This window comes from Armigeres subalbatus, chromosome 2 (genome assembly GCF_024139115.2).
Source record: "Armigeres subalbatus isolate Guangzhou_Male chromosome 2, GZ_Asu_2, whole genome shotgun sequence".
Taxonomy (NCBI): Eukaryota; Metazoa; Arthropoda; class Insecta; order Diptera; family Culicidae; genus Armigeres; species Armigeres subalbatus.
This window is the reverse complement of record NC_085140.1, coordinates 386,086,878-386,105,102: the sequence shown is the minus strand read 5'-3', so window position 1 is coordinate 386,105,102 and position 18,225 is coordinate 386,086,878. Positions and strand designations below refer to the sequence as shown.

Below are 18,225 nucleotides of genomic sequence, written 5' to 3'. Positions count from 1 at the left end.
CGCCCATATTATTCATATATTAACTAGCTGACCCGGCGAACTTTGTCTCGCCAAAAATTGATCAATTTTTTTTTCAATTTAATTCCGTTCACGTAAGACTAAATAAATAATGAAGATTTTTTGTATAAAAATAACAGAAACACATGTTTGTATTTTTCTATGGCTATGTATGCATGAAATTAAATGAAACCTCATTTTTAGCGATTAAGAGTGAACATTTCAACAAAATTTGTTGGTCGTCACTACAGGCGCCATTTTGACTGTTTTCATTAACGCACTTGCTAAGAACGTCTGTCATAATACTTAACCATTTTTATGTGAAAATTTGTCCTGAATTTAATAAAAAGCAGCATAAAAAGTTATAACAGGTAACATTCTAGTGTATTACCTAATCGTTGTCTGTATTTTACCGATATAAAATGCTAAAAAGTGAAAATATCTTGACCGAAATAAGGGTACATCTAAATCAACTCGTTCCTTATTCCGTTCTATGGGTCTGGAGGTTGGATTCCGAAAATTCCATTCTTTATAATATAAGCTATGGGTAAGAAAAAGTACATCGTACATTAATGAAGCCATATGAATGATGAACTTTAGAAATTCTATCCTGCAAGCAGTCAGACCGAAAGGAACTCCGTTTACAACTCTACACAACCCGTTTTAACTCATGCCGGAAAAACGTTTTTTATCAGTCGATGGTGAATGACGAATTGTCAAGTGGTTGCTGGACAATGTAAAAAAAAGGCTTCCGAAGAATACGGACAGTTTCAAACAGCACAACTCATTTTATTGTAGCGTTCTTGTTCTTAAAGCTTTATCCGGATATTTCTTTGTGAGTTTCGATTCCACTACAAAATACTGTCGTATCTGAGCTACAAATAAGATTATGTTTTACCGAAATCCGTGAATACTTTGTAGTTAAAGGTGTTTTAAAGAATACTGAACAAATATTAAATTTGAATGAAACAGCAATACGAACAATTCCAAACAAAATAGTGATGAACTTTGTCAAACTTAAAAATCAATCTAATAAAGAATTAAAAAAAAATCCAAACAAACAGAGACATTGTTTTGGAAGATTCAGGTCAAAATAAAGGCCTAAATTACGGTAAAAATTGAATTAAGTGTAAAAATTACGTTGAGGATAAAGTGGGAAACTTTGATAGTGAATCGTATCTGTCCTTATCTGTGGTACCTCATGTTACTGGGCAGCTAGCATTAATGTTCATGTTGAACTCGAATGGTAAGTAAAACAAATCAAAAAGCAACCAACTTAGCTGTACTATGTAAATATCATTCATTGTATTTTAAATTTGGAAGAAATTAACATTTTAAGTTTTTTTGCAATACAATGAATGAAAAGATGAATTTGTGAGAAAAAATATGTCTGATATTAACATCTCCAAGAAATCAAATGTATTTCGGGTGATTGGAATAAGGAACATAAAATAACGGAATTAAGAATAATGCCATTTCAGATGATTGGAATTAGGACCACAGACTTGCTCAAGTTTGTTTTCACTATTGGAACCTAAGTCTCTGAATGCATCGCAACATTTTTTTTTCAGTTGTATATAGAAAATGACACTATGTAGCGAAATTGCAGCTTAAAAACACTTAACGGCTATTTTTTTTAGAGTTTTTAGGGGTCCTCCTTAGTCTTGCGGTAAGACGCGCGGCTACAAAGCAAGACCATGCTGAGGGTGGCTGCATTCGATTCCCGGTGCCGGTCTAGGCAATTTTCTGATTGGAAATTGTCTCGACTTCCCTGGGCATATGATGTAATGCCAATAAGAAGAAGATGAAGAAGAAGAAGAAGACATATCTCATTGTCTTAGATGAACGGTAAAAGGGCATAGCACGATACATTCTTTGTTATGATGATGATCATGATGGATGTTCAAAATTTTACAATTCCATGCAAATTGTACGAAAACCCATTTCATCGAAAAGATTGAGTTTTGATTTTCAAAGCATTCCAATTTCATCATAACATTTTTCCTCGTAAAAAGAAAAAGAAAACGAATATAAATTAGCGAAGATTTGGCTGTCTATTTTTCAGTGATGCGCGGTCGTACAAATGCCAACTTTGTTTTATATATATAGAAGATGGAGAAATTTGTTATTCTTTTGCTATTTTCTTCTACCCGGGAATCGGGATGCTGAAGCAGAAAATAATTAATTATTATATTATTTGTTTATGATTGTAAAATTTGTTCTGTATTTGATGTTCTGCTTAACCCTTAAAGGCGCAATGTTGTTTTAAAACAACAAACCGAAAATACGTTTAATGTTAATAATTTCAATGGTTATTTACGTTAAAAATATTTCCGATGATTTCTAAAAAAATCGCCTTGCGCCTTTAAGGGTTAATTTCCAAAAAATAAACAAAAAAATGCTATCATAAGACAATTTGTAGTTTTTCGCGAAAACATAAAAATAATGAGACCTAAAACCACAGCAAAAATTGTTATTTGTATTGTTATTGTTATTAGTTTTTTCGTAGTCAATGAACACAAAATAGAGACACTCTAAGAATTCATTGACCTGCTCCAGGGTGATACAGAGCGTGACAATATAGTCCACACATGATCTTACGGATGATTGGTCGAGCATCGAAACATGAAGAAGTTGTTTCAAGTGGTCAATGCTTTTCAAAATACTGTTGAAGCATCTTGAGCAGTGTTGAAAATTGTCATTTCGGTGTCGTGAACTAATTTATTACTTTTTGCAATACAAATATTTACAGTTCGATTTCTGGTGAACCTAAGACTTAGACTTGGCTTAAAAATCATTGGTAGCACGCAGGTGTTGGTAGAATCGAAGCTAATATACTTCGATTGAAGGTCAACAGAACATATATGAAATAATTAATTCCATTGATCATGATGATATGTACAATGACTCATATCTTACATACTTCATCAAAATGATGTGCACTTGACAGGCTCCCTGAGAACAACCGACAATTGGACACGATAAAATGTTAACTACCATGTAATGCTTATCAACGAGCCGCGCCATGTATAGTGAACTTTCTCAAATCATTCGCGAGCCGCAGAAAAAGGCCCGTGGATCACACTTTGATGATCGATGAGCTAAGGCAACCTTCATTGATATTAAAAGTGTTGAATAGATTTTTTACTATTTCACCTATATTAAGGGAATTAGATATTTGAACAAATATTTTGCAAATGTGAAGTTGCTAACACTCTACAAATAAAACCGATCCCCAAAATAATTTGTATGCTTTGCATGGTCCACAATTTGAGATCTGATCATTCGATGCTCTTTCGATAGATCGTAATGACGGCACGGTACATTCCAGACTAATCTCGACGTAAACATCCGCAAAAAAGCTTTAGCGCTAGATAAAACAAATAATAATACTATGTATCGCATATACATACGGAATACTACTTAGTCGGATTCCTCTTGCTTGCCAGTCGGTATTTCAACGACGCTGATGCTGATAGTAGTGATGATGACAATCGCAATTCTGCCGGATAGTGTGTTGGCAACACAACGATAGTCTACCGTCCGGCCATTCACGATACCAAACGTTCTACAGCGAGAACGCTAAAGAATTTACCACCCTCCGGCACTGTTCACCGCTATAGCCCCTCCACACCACACACAAAAACAGGACAGCAGCACTTCTCGTTTCTTTTCTGTCTAGGTGCCACCCATCTGCGTCCACGCCCCAGGTTAATCCGCCAGCCGTAAGGTAAAACACAACGAGAAATCACTGCTCACGATATACTTTCACACCACTTTCCACACAATTTCAACCATCCATAATGCATTTTTATTTCGATTTAGCTATTTCCCCATTCCTGGAGACCATCTCCGAGCCCCGCGTATTCGTCTCGTCAATGCTGCTGCTTACCGAAAAAAATATATGTGGAAATCGATGCACTGACTGCGCCACCACACCACACAGCAGCAGCTCGACCGCTTGGCACAGCAGTAATTCGGCTTTTGTTGTACGTACTGCTGCTAGCTTCCCGTGCTGGCGGCGATGCTCGCCACACGACTCAACTCAATATTCACCGATTCAACCTTCCAAAATATCGGAAAAGCTTTCCACTTTTACTCGCGGATTTACGACACGCGAACACCGCCACTCCGATGTGCCAGTAACTCGTTAGTTAGTCGCTGTTACTCGTGGTCACACATAACACCAGCGTACCGTACCTACTAAGCGAGACGACGAAGACGACTGCGGTGAAAAGCACGCGAAAAAAAACGGGAGCTTCACTACTTTTTGTTTCGATTCACATTCACTGCCTCTAGCACGGTGTCTCTAATGGAATAAAATTATAAAAAATAAAGAAACTCAGATCGACCAGTTGTGACTCAAAAAAAATCAATGTTCAACTATGCCCGAAAACATTTAAAGTACCTTAACACTTTAAATGCTATCTGCTTTAGTCTTGCACTAATAATAGCCAGAATAGTACAGTAGAATTTTGAACATAGTTTATAAATTAATGGATTCTTAAACCAGTGGCGTAGCCAGAAAATTGGTCTGGGGGGGGTTTTCTGAACATTTTTTTTTCGAAAAAAAAAATTTCTTCCAAAAATTTTGTCTTCGGGGGGGGGGTTTTATACCCAAAACCACCCCCGTGGCTACGCCACTGTCTTAAACACATTACATCACATAAACACATGGAGAACACTCAACGGCTGCAGGTGTTCATTACCAGATGCCTGCGGTATATAATTCGGGCCTAATGGCCTCACAACTGGATCTAAAACAACGAGCTCCATCGTCGTTGTCACCAGAGGCCGATAGCAACAGAAATTCGGGATCGGAAGTGGGGCTGGGTCGGCCACACTCTACGTAGGGGCGGAAACGAAATCTGTAAACAAGCATTAGACTGGAACCCAGCGGGACATTGCAGCAGAGGCAGACCCAGAGGCTCATGGCGGCGAAGCCTCAATAAAGAAATAAAAGAAGTCGACCGAAATCTCGACCGAAATCTAACCTGGCAACAGGTTAAAGCGATAGCCGGGCAACGCTCAGGATGGAGATCTTTCAAGTCGGCCCTTTGCACCACCGGAGGTGTACAGGATCTATAAGTAAGTAAGTAAACACATTACTAAGTTAAAATCTGAGATGTTAAAATACACTTTAACCAAATGTTCTTATTAGCTATTTCATAATTAATTAAATGGGGCCCTCCTTAGCCGTGCGGTAAGACGCGCGGCTACAAAGCAAGACCATGCTGAGGGTGGCTGGGTTCGATTCCCGGTGCCGGTCTAGGCAATTTTCGGATTGGAAATTGTCTCGACTTCCCTGGGCATAAAAGTATCATCGTGTTAGCCTCATGATATTACGAATGCAAAAATGGTAACCTGGCTAAGAAACCTCGCAGCTAATTGTGTGGCCCCAAATGGCCGGAGCGAACTGTTATGACAGCAGCTCTCCGTGGGTGCGTGTACACGCCACGGAGGTCTGACCAGAAGAGGCCGAGTCATGGCTTGCTGCGCACTGATCGACACGCTGAGGTGTTAATGTATAATCACACGCTGATGGTAACTTACTCAAACCCCACATTTCCCTTCTTCTCTCATTAAAAAAGGAAAAAAAATCCTCTAGCATAGAATGCAATGATGTTTTTTTTTTGACGTGGAGCTACGTCTGACTTTTTTAGATCGGGCTTGGTAGTCATATGGCTACTGCTTCTGCCTCATACGCAGGAGGTCGTGGGTTCAATCCCAGGTCCGTCCAATTCTCCTACTTTGTATCTTTCTCTATATTTCTCATGTTCTAGCAATCGCTAGAACCGGAAATGGACTTCCATACCGTTTCCATTACTATTCCTATACCTTCAACTTGAGTATTCTAACAGTAATCTGCTAGAATTGGAAATGAACTATAGCGCTCGTTTCCTACATCCAATTAGAAAGTCCATAAATGGCTTTCTCCTATCTATCACATTGGCAGCTCGTTAACCAAGACGGACTTCTGCCTCTCGAACTTAATCCAAAAATTCCAACAAATTCCGCATGAACTCGTGGCCAGTGCAGAGGTATATTCGGCTTGCAGTGGGCGAGTGATTGCATCATCATTTCTTCCCCCTTCCCTATATTGACTTGCATTCTGACGTGGCAAGCGCCAGTATGACCTAACAAATGAGATCACCAGTACTTGACATTGAAGATGTGTGCTAGTCCCAAGCAAACATCTGTTGGTTCCCTGTGCAAGAACAGCTGATCTGGTCATAATGGAGTAGCAACTACGATCAGTCAATCAAGCTCAAGCTTAAGCTCAAGCGTAGAGCTACGTCTGACTTTTACACTTTACTTACTTGTACACTTTACACTTTACGATTGTAAAAACTCGAAAAACGTCATGAAAATATGATAGACTTTGATCGTCAATATCTTAGCCGTTTTCGATGGATTTTCAATTTTCTTGGACCATTCGATCAAGAAAGAGTCAACGCTTCATACCCGATGTACACTGAAGTCGTTTGTTATACGCGGTTTTTTTTATACACGAATCGCTTTTTCTATGCGATTTAATTTCACTTGAATTTAAGCATAGACCTCAAGTTATTGGAACTTAGAGGGCTTTTAGCTGATGCAGTTCATTTCGTCTAAGTTACACGCGCGTTTTCTCTCGAAAACTTGGGGCCGTTTGACAACAGCTTTTCGCTTACGTCTATTGTTGCCAGTTCTGGTAAACTTTCTTCGGCTCGTTTTTGCTGATTCCTAGGTGTCTGCCGGAGTAAACGCAAAGTCCGACGCAACTCACTTGAAGGAATAATAATTACTATAATTGTTATCAATGAACTGTCAAACTTCTTTGTCGCGTCGTGTTGCATCGCATCAACTCTGATTTCCTGCATAGGATGACCTGACCACCAAACGCCGTTGACAGTCCAGCTTTCAGGATGGGCTTTTCTGTAATGATGCACCGAGCTTTGAGACTGACTTAGTGTTTAGTCTCTGTTCCAGTTTGCGTCGGATGCAGCGGTACTCTATCAGCCAGGGTTGTGATCAGAGATTGAATCATTCTCATACGATAATTATCCAATCTAAATCCAATCCAAATCCAGTCAAAATCTAATCCAAATTCGATCCACATCCATTCCAAATCCAATACAATCAAAATCTAATCCAAATCCGATCCGAATGCCGTTCCAAATCCAAATCTAAATCCGTTCCAAAAAAAAATCAAATACAATCCTAATCCAAATCTAATTCAAATCCAATCCAAATCCAATTCAAATCCATTCCAATCAAGTCCATTTCCAACCAAAATCTAATCCAAATCCTATCTAAATCAGTTCGAATTTTAAATAATTTCTAATCCATTCAAAGTAATATAATGGAGGGATATGAAGCAATTCAAAATGGTTTGTACAATCTAACGCGAACTCATTTTTATCCAAATTCTAAAAGCCAATGTGGGAGGGTCGTAAGCAATATGCGATTCTGCTGGTGGGTCGCATGTACAAATAGTTAGGGAACATTTGGGCTAGGATATGATATTTATCTAAAATTTCGCAGAGATATCATACTTATATGAGATAGTTTAAGTATATACTTAAATTTTAGACTTATGTTAACCAGAACTATTAGCCAATAACTCCAAACTTATGGCTTTGTGAATGCTGGCAACGTTTTTGAGCTTCGTGAATGTTGAATATCTCATCCAACGGGTAATTCCGCTACGACTACTAAGTCAATGAACTCCAAAATAAACTTCGAGATAATATATTAAGCCTTTCAAACAACTTTGTAGCATACGATACATTTCCATATCTCTCCGATTTCGTTAGTCTCATGTACACTAAAGTCGCCAAGTTGTACATTTCAAACAAAATCAATGCTTCCATGGGACCATGACCCACCTTGGGATTTTCTAGATTTTCAACCCTTTTCTAGGCAGTCTCCTAGACGCGCCTTGTGGTATTGCAAACCACAATCCATTTTCCAGCGATCTCCAGTGCTTTGTGATTTTCCAAACCATAATCCATTTTCCAGCGGTCTTCCATACGCGCTTGTGATTTTCCAAACCACAATCCATTTTCCAGCGGTCGTCCAGACGCGCTTTGTGATTTCCCAAAACACTATCCATTTTCCGGCGGTCTTCCAGACACGCTTTGTGATTTTCTAAACCACAATCCATTTTCCAGCGGTCTTCCAGACGCGCTTTGTGATTTTCCAAACCACAATCCATTTTCCAGCGGTCTTCCAGGCACGTTTTGTGATTTTCTAAACCACAATTAATTTTCCAGCGGTCTTCCAGACGCGCTTTGTGAATTTTCAAACCACAATCCATTTTGCAGCGGTCTTTCCAAAATACAATCCATTTTTCAGGGGTCTTCCAGACGCACTTTGTGATTTTCCAAACCACAATCCATTTTGCAGCGTTCTTTCAGACGCGCTTTGTGATTTTCCAAACCACAATCCATTTTCCAGCTGTCTTCCAGACGCGTTTTGTGATTTTCCAAACCACAATCTATTTTGCAGCGGTCTTTCAGAAGCGCTTTGTGATTTTCCAAACCACTATCCATTTTCCAGCGGTCTTCCAGACACGCTTTGTGATTTTCCAAACCACTATCCATTTTCCAGCGGTCTTCCAGACACGCTTTGTGATTTTCTAAACCACAATCCATTTTCCAGCGGTCTTCCAGACGCGCTTTGTGATTTTCCAAACCACAATCCATTTTCCAGCGGTCTTCCAGGCACGCTTTGTGATTTTCCAAACCACAATCCATTTTCCAGCGGTCTTCCAGACGCGCTTTGTGATTTTCCAAACCACAATCCATTTTCCAGCGGTCTTCCAGACACACTTTGTGATTTTCTAAACCACAATCCATTTTCCAGCGGTCTTACAGACACGCTTTGTGATTTTCCAAACCACAATCAATTTTTTTAGCGGTCTTCCAGACGCGCTTTGTGATTTTCTAAACCACAATCCATTTTCCAGCGGTCTTCCAGACGCGCTTTGTAGCAATACAAACTCATTGCCTTGTGTTTTTTTTAATCATCAAATATTTTAACGCATTAGCACATAAACAAATTAAATTCAACTCACCTTTTGAAATAAGCGTCAGGATCCAACAAATAACCTGGCAGGATCGCCAAAATGTGTGGCCCCAAATGGCCGGAGCAAACTGTTATGACAGCAGCTCTCCGTGGGTGCGTGTGCACGCCACGGAGGTCTGACCAGAAGAGGCCAAGTCATGGCTTGCTGCGCACTGATCGACACGCTGAGGTGTTAATGTATAATCACACGCTGATGGTAACTTACTCAAACCACACACTAATAACTGTGGTAGTGCTTAATGAACACTAAGCTGCGAGGCGGCTCTGTCCCAGTGTGGGGATGTAATGCCAATAAGAAGAAGAAGAAGAAGAATTAATTAAAGGTTTTCTAGGACTGCCATGTTAACTTGTATCTGCGGCGACAAGTGGGAAAAAGGGTGATCATTAATCGAAAAATTGACTATCTCCAATTTGTTTAATTTATACGGGAATCCATGAAAGTATATACCCTAAATAATAAATTGGGAAATATTAAGGCGTTGTTTATTCAGTCAAAATATATGGGCTGGCGAAGTGAAAAAAGCCGATGAAAAAAAAATGAAGTCTAACCCTAGTACCACCTTGTAGTGAGTAATTTGCGTTTTTACGAGAACGCTGCAATCAAAGTTTTCTATACCTCGTAATGATTTCTCCATCAATTTTCCAGTTTTATTGAAACTTTTGATTATCATCGTTAAACTATTGAAAATTTACATGTAGCGTTTCATTAGCGCTTCAAGCATTTAAATAAGCATTTAATTACTATGTCTGAAACTCGATTATGCATAAATATGTACAACATGTGATAGATTTAGTTCGGAAAAGGTATTGGAGGGTAACCGCCCCTTCGGTGGGCTTTGATCCCACGACCCCAGTACGCTAGACAGGTGCTTTCCCTACTAAGCTACGAAGGACCTCCGTCGTCCTCCGCAGCTTAGCGGGTACTGATGAAACCAAATTCCCAACACCAGGTACCAGCCGAACTCTCGCAACACATTTTCAGAACTAACTCTCTCAAATGTATTTTTGTACACATGCCAACCAAGTAGGATGAGTATTTTGTATTGTCCCGCTAAGCTGCGGAGGACGACGGAGGTCCTTCGTAGCTTAGCAGGGAAAGCACCTGTCTAGCGTACTGGGGTCGTGGGATCAAAGCATAATCGAGTTTCAGACATAGTAATTAATTTCCACTCCGGGTGGCCTAATACCCGGCATATAGGCAATTAACTTTGAATGTACAGCATTTTATTGCCAAAATGTAGGCAATTAACTATGGGATGCATTAGCGCATTAAGACGAATCCAACAGATAGAATCGAGAAAGGCATCATCACCATTGATTGGGGAATAAATTTGTGAAATTTTAAGTCAATTTTCATATTTTGAGTTACGTCAGTTTTGTTCGAAACCAGTGAAATAAGTAATCGAATGAATTGTTTTATAATACTGAAGCTAGTTACGTCGTACGGTCATGTCATGTACATAGCCTTTCTGATTTTTGTTTTGTTTTTTATGCATGCTGTATTGGAAACAACAAAAAAATGCCCAAAAAATGGCTAATAATTATTTTAGTAACGGCATCCTCTCTATAGCATATTCCAAGTTGGCGATGCGAGTCACAATGGAATAAATGAAGAATAGTATGTGGTTTTCTTTCTTGGCTACGCCTGTATACAAAATTCAATACGTTTTGTAGAAGCTCTTGATTCGGCAGAATCTCCGAACGTTTCCATATTTGAAAAAAAATGCGTTTTTCTGATCTTGAAAAACGTAAAAAAAACGCCAGAGTTCTGATATCCAATCGAATGCATCCGAGCGTAGTTACCCGAAATTCTACCATGTCTTCCATCTAATCATATGTATAGGATTCTAAGTAGAATCTTATAAAGCACTTCACAATTGATATAATAGATTTCGCAATTAATCTGATTCTGTTGCTACTGCCTTTGTACGTACTTTAAATTTCTTATAAATAGAAACTACAAATTCCCTGTGCATAGGGTTTATTAAGATTGCGCATATTTAGCTACGCTAGACCAAATCATTGGAACCCCATTCTTTAGACATATTGTCACTATGAATGGGGTTTCAATTGATTGGTCTAGCAAAGCTAAATATTTAGTACTTCTACTAGATCAAAAATTAACTTTTAAAAGTCACATTGAAGGCATACAAGCCAAAATGTAACAAATATATTAAGTGTCCACTTATAAACAGAAAATCAAAACTTGACTGTCTTAAAAACAAACTTTTGATTTACAAACAAATTTTTAGACCTGCCATGTTGTATGCTGTGCCAATATGGACTAATTGCTGCAATACCAGAAAGAAGGCACTTCAGAGAATTCAAAATAAAATTTTGAAAATGATTCTGAAGTTGCCTCCGTGGTATAGTACCAATGAACTTCATAGAATTTCTAATATTGAGACATTGCAACAAATGTCCAATAAAAGAATTTCCAATTTTAGACAAGAATCGTTGCAATCTTCTATTGCAATGATTAGCTCCTCATACCCTTAGTATAAATTAGGTTAAGCTTAGTTTAAGTTGAAAACATGGTAATTCCTACATGGTTCAATTCAACCAGAGGAAAAATCCTAACTGCTAATTGAAATGTATTAATAATAACTAAAAATGTAAAATAGCAAATAAGGATGATAGTGTTAAGAAAACACGGAACACCTAGTCTAAGAGATGATGCATGTATTAGATAATAAGCAAAAAAAAGGATTGCACATATAATCATTTGAATGCTACAAAGGTAAAATCATCCATATTAAATTTAATTTTAATGTTTCATTTTATTAAAAAAAAGCAATAATTGCTTAACAAAAGCAATGTGTATCTAAAGTTGCAAGCTGAAATGTTTGCCGTCTATGTTCATAATTTTAAAATTCTTTATTAATAAATAAAATACTTTTTATGGTAGGTGTGAATAAATGCAGATTTGTCGATGACTAAGATGAATATCAATTTCCAAATAACGGATTAATGAGCTACCAGATTTAATTTTTTTTTGTCTTTGGGTTGAAACTCTCGTTAATGGCATTAGATTTAACATTCATTGATACGTCGAGCATGGGTACCAAATGCAGTACTAGAAGTTATCCCTCCAATGAGCTCTACAGTTACGTCCTAATTAGTCTTTGACCTTGCCATATTTGTTGCGGATAAAATTGAAGGCAATTTGTTTTTGCCCTCTGCAGATGTTTTTTTGCCATACACTTCTTGTTCAGACGTAAATCAACCAACCAACGGTTAACGACAGCTTAAATAATGTTCTATCTTATCGGGCTATTAGTCGATCGATCATTGCATTGTAGACTTCCATCACTTCGGGAATGGACTACTAGATTATTATTTTATTAAGCTATTTCAAAACTTTTTTTTAGCTATAGAAAACCAGAAATTTTTAGAAACTCGACGCTTCAAACCTTCTGGCATTTTTTTAAAGAGTTCAGAGTCTGCATGAAACATTCTTTGACAAAATTACACCAGAGAAGCGACTGTAGAGTCTGTGGATTATTGAACAAATTGTACAATATTGTGTTCTAATCACAATGTGAAGAATGATTTCCAGGAGTTCATATCGAAAAGGAGTTAAGTAAGTATGCAGGACTTGTTCAATTAAGATACCTATGGACGATATGACATCACGAAGGGATTGCAACATCTAATGACCGTGGTTCCCCATGGAACCTCAATGGTTGTAACTGAGAACGAGCATACGAAAAAACAATAAATTTTCTAACGTGAAATGGACTAGAAGGTCAGGTAGGAAATAAAACGGAAACTTTTGGAACTGAACAAACTAGCTGAAGATAGTCCCATACTTTGAGGATCTTATTTCCGAACTTGTTGTCCATGTTTTTTTAAAGGGGGTTGGGGTAGGGGTCGGAGAATATTCGAAATTCTCGAAATGAGAGGACACCTTAATAATGTGGTGATGGAATTAATTGACAACACAAAAACAGAGATAACGAATAGTTTGATCAAACACCCTGGAACAGTGAGAGCCAATGAGAAACAAAACGGGATGCAATAGAAGGACTGGAGATGTAGAACAACTCTATCGCAGAGTTAATAACAACCTAGGGGCCGTCCAGAAACCACGTGGTCATATATGGGGGGAGGGGGGGTTTGGCAAATTACCACGATAAGCCACATGGGGGGAGGGGGGGTGTTGCTCTCGAACCACGTGGTTTTTTTTACACGAAAAACTTTTGGTGAATAACAATAGCGGTGTAAAAAATACAAATCATTAAAATTTAATGAATAAATATTAAACGCAAAGCGCATCTAAGGACCGATGCCCACGTAGCGTCTTTTCAACTCAGTGTTAAAAAGACGTAGGTGCGCATCGAGAAAAATCGATAACGCAGCGTCGGTCGCAACGCCGATGCATGTCTGGATTATTTGACCATCTTAGCCAAAGATCCTATATCCATACATAAATAAACGAAAAAACAGATTGCGATTCAGTCTCAATTTCCACAAAAAAAATTGGATTGGAAAAATGGAAAAATATTTAAAAAACAATCCGCCGCAGATGGTTTTTGGCATCACGCCGCCGACACTTTTTCTTCAGCAGACTGCAGCTAAAATTTTGAAAAATGTTATGTTTTTACAATAATCCAAGAAAAAATCTTAAGAAGAAAAATTCAAAAGAAGTTTTTTGTGGATATTCAGGAAAAATAAAGTAAAGAAATTTCCTGTAAAAACTTTGACATTACTTCATACAATCCTGATAAAGTGCTGGCATTCAGAATTTTTTTTGAACAATTCTCTCTGAAAAATTTTGCTACAAATCAGTAATGAAACAAAAACAAAACATCTCCAGTGTTAGTTCCGAAAAATTTTTCTTAAAACTCCGAGAAAAAGTCCATGTGAATTCTTTCTGAAAATTAAAAACAGTCCTGTGGGAAATACATATAATGTTCGGTGGAAAAACATTCTAATGAATTTCTTCGACAAGTTCTTCCGAATCTTCACCAGAAATTCTTCTTCATTTACAAAAGAAGTTTTTCGAACATTTTAAAGAGTGCACTTCAAAATGTTCAGTCTCCAGTTAGCCTTGCGAGCAAAGGCGTAGGATTGCCAATCCGGAGATGACGAGTTCGATTCTCATTCCTGTTTAGGATGTTTTCGGGTGGGAAACATTCTCGACACCCTAGGTATAGTGTATCCATCATACTTGCTACACAAGATATATAATCGTGCAATGGCTGGCATATAAAAGCTTTCAATTTATAACTGAGGAAATGCTAATAGAATATACTAAGTTGAAAAGCAGACCAACTTCCAGTTGGAATATGGAGCCAATGTCACATGAAACACTTTGATATTTCCGTTGATTTTTTTTTTTCAATTTTGGAATTTTGAAATGAAAATTTTTCGGAATACATTTTTACGCTCTTTGTGAGTTCTATCACATTTTTTTAAATTTTCCATGTATTTTTTTATTCGAGGCATTATTTAGAATTTCCACGGAAGAGTCTATGGATTACCTTCAAAAAAATCTTTTTTTTTATACTTGCAATTCTTCGGAATTTGATGTTTATTGGAATTTTCATCGTAAATATGCATTTCGGATCCTTCTACGGATTCTTCTAGTTTTTAAAAATTTCTACCGACCATTTTTCGGAACTTTTCCACAGAATTTCGGAAAAAATGTCGTTGAAATTCTAAAGATTTTCCGGGGAGACTCCGAAAAATTTCTTATCAATATAAATGTAGACAACAATTTAGGCTTAAGAAGCCTAGTTTTTATGATATTGAATAATTATCATAATTGATCGAAAAAATTTATAATGCACCTAAATGTTCTAAATGCATAAAATTCAAGTAGTGCGCATGAAAAAGGTTATGACATAGAGAAGCTTGCATTTAAAAAATCAACATGAAATTCTAAATAAAATGCTTTTAAATTCATAAAAGGGTCTTAGAACTAAGGAGATTCCTGCGATATGAAAAAAGTGGCAGTGTTCTAGAAAAAAACTCTCCAATTCCTAAAATAATCTAGGCTAAAAAATAGTGTTATAATAACGATTGAAATTGAATTCTAAAACAAATCTCAACCCTTTCAGGAATGAAGGGTTATATATGCCCAGCGTTTTAGATTGTCTATAAAATCGCAAAAGAAAGCTAGGCCACCATTTTCTTCAGTAAAATTGTTCATCTAGATATTGGCTTTACAGAAAAAATATGGGAGCTCAAATTTGACTGACCATGAAAACTCAGATATCCAAAACCTTGGGAAGATTTCGATTCTAAGCGCGGGTAAATAAAGTTTAAATGTTTGAATCATTCTAAACAGATGGTACTTCAAAATGCTCTCAAGTTCAACCCACGAATCTACCAGATCAATCAAGACATTTGCAATGTTCTCATCATCGGTATATACCCAATCCGATGAAATAAGCATATGACCCTAATTTCCATTAACATGAGATCCAAGAGACAAGGTACCCAAAATTATCTTGAGTCAACAGCAAGTTGCGCAATGACTATGAGGTATGTTCGCAAACTGTTTTTGTAGGGCCTTAGAAGCACTGGGTTCACGAATCAACCCAATGGAGCTACTGGGATATTATATCATACATCATTCATAAGTTGGTTAACTGGATAAATCGAATGATCCGATCTCCAAAATAATAATTGGTCTATAATACATCCATTTCTCTATGAGTCGCTTATGAAAGGACCATTTACTGAAGCATATTCGAGATGTGGAATGGAAGTTCCTTGGAAAATTATTCAGAGTGACCGAGAAAATATTTTTAGTATGGCATCATTTGCTTCCACGAGTCGATATCAAAATAAAATTTCAATATAGAATTAGAAATTTTGAGACATGAGCCAGCTCTGGAATCACTTTAGTAGAGAAAAAATAGAAATTTTCCATAATAAAATAGGAAATTTCCAATAAAGAACAATAATACACACAACAATAATAAATTAGCACTTGTAAAAGCGAAAATTAGGGGTCTCCAGTAGCCTTGCGAGCAAAGGCGTAGGATTACCAATCCGGAGATGGCGAGTTCGATTCTCGGTCCGGTCTAGGATGTTTTCGGGTTGGAAACATTCTCGACACCCTGGGCATAGTGTATCCATTGTACTTGCCACATAAGATACATACTCATGCAATGGCAGGCATAGGAAAGCTTTCAATTAATAACTGAGGAAATGCTAATAGAATACTAAGTTGAAAAGCTAGGCCAAGTTCCAGTTGGAATGTAGAGCCATTGAAGAAGAGAAAAGCAAAAATTACAATTATGAACTAAGAATTTTCTATAAAGAAATCAAAATGTTCAACGGAAAAATCCAAAATTTTCATGAATAAATCAATATTAGCAATGAACAATTAAAAAAAAAATATTTAATAATTATTTATTTCTAATATTGATGATTCTGAAAACAATACTGAAATTTCTACAGGAATGCTACTCAAAAGAAACAACAGTAGGAGGTTTCATTTGCATCTCTAATATTACATATTAACTTTGTGATTCTCTGATGAACCTTTCATTGTATAAGTTCAGTTCAGATGCTTCGCTGAGGTTAATATCTTAAGAATTTCCAGTAGCTCCAGAGCTATGGAAGGTCCCAAATACTCTAAGGAATCTATAGGGATATTCAGTGATGAACTTTATAGTTATTTAAAAAAAAACACTAAAACACATAAAATTAAAAGTATAGGGATATTTTGGAAAATTTCTAAACCATTATAAATTTTTCTCGAAATTTTTATAAGATATTCGCGAGCCCACATTTTTTTGTATCCTCCTGAAGCATTGGAGGTGTGCGAGTTCTAGATATCCTAATACCTGATACACATTACAACATGATAACATAATCAAAATTTTCGACTTCATGAAAATTTATAATTTCCATGCTGGGTTTAGTTTAATTTTGAATCAATTGAAATTGTCCATCTTCAAAATTGATCGGATTAACCATATGTTTTAGTTACAAAAGGTTTTTTTTTAATTTTTGTACTTGAAAAAAACCACGTGGTCATAGGGGGGGGAGGGGGGGGGGGTGTTGCCAAATGACCACGATAAGCCACATGGGGGGAGGGGGGGGTTGAAAATCTTCAAAAATATGACCACGTGGTTTCTGGATGGCCCCCTATAACAACCAGGTCGCCTTCGTGCTACATCAGCTTTGCCCCGACGGGCATAACATATAAAGTAACCGCTATCAAAAACGTCGGAAACGGAGACTTAATTGCAAACATAATTAAGCGTCCCTGCAGTCCAGAATTGCAAAATGATCATTTTGAGTTCAACAGACTAGGTATCAGCCCAAACGTGATGAACTTATAATTTATAAAAAATCACGATAATAAAGACGTAAAAAAAAACTATCAGCCCAATGTCATGTAGATAAGCAACCAACATCAATACAATATTGAATATATCTAGACCAACATTTGAAAAGGGCGTAACAGCCAAAATTTATTCCTTCTGATTCCTCGTTTATGTACATACAGGGGTTAGACAAAAAGGTTGAGATAGGTAAAATTATGTCGAAATTCAAATCATAATAAGTTTGCGTACAAGTAATCGATTTTGATAAAATTAGGACCATCAGAACCAGACGCTTTTCTAGTATACTGCCCCTCAGCAAAACCTAGGGTTGGTCTTTGGCCACCGTAGATGTTCCGGGTTTTCCGAAGGTATGTTCAAGGTGCATTTTTACCTTTGCTTGTCATTTTATGTGACGTTTACTTTCATCATGTTTTATGCTTTCTCCAAAAACTAGAACTAATATGCCGGCCAATGGTGGCTCTACATCGAGAATCCATCAAAACTACGCAGAGATATGGCCATTTCCGTAAAAAACGGTTCCGGGAACATGATAACAGATCAGAATAATGCAAATTTGGGAATCTATCTTCATAGTTTTGCGAGACGATGATTACAGAAACATTTCCAGAAGGATAGTGTCCACTGCCACCTTTATAGCAGGTTCCAAGGACCTTCCAGGAGGGGCCGGTTTGGGACTATGCATATATGGGTGTCAAAATTCATGTTTTCCCAAGACTATGAATATAGTATCTTTATTAAAGATACATTATGGTGACTGTAAAGCCCCAAACGCAATACAACGGAACGGCGACGGAAACGGAAAATTTGACAGTTAGCCCATATATTTCCTGTCAAATTTGCCGTT

General features: G+C 37.3%; 1 protein-coding gene across 15 annotated transcripts in view; it reads right to left on the bottom strand.

Moving 5' to 3' along the window:
* LOC134213161 (serine/threonine-protein kinase GL21140) overlaps positions 1-18,225 on the bottom strand; it is an 89,361-nt gene that overhangs the window by 69,112 nt on the left and 2,024 nt on the right. For 5 of the 15 annotated variants that reach the window (XM_062691827.1, XM_062691834.1, XM_062691833.1 and 2 more), the window contains exon 2: positions 3,890-4,222. The gene's annotated coding sequence lies outside the window, so the exon portion shown is untranslated. The other 10 variants (XM_062691832.1, XM_062691829.1, XM_062691836.1 and 7 more) reach the window with 5 other exon arrangements.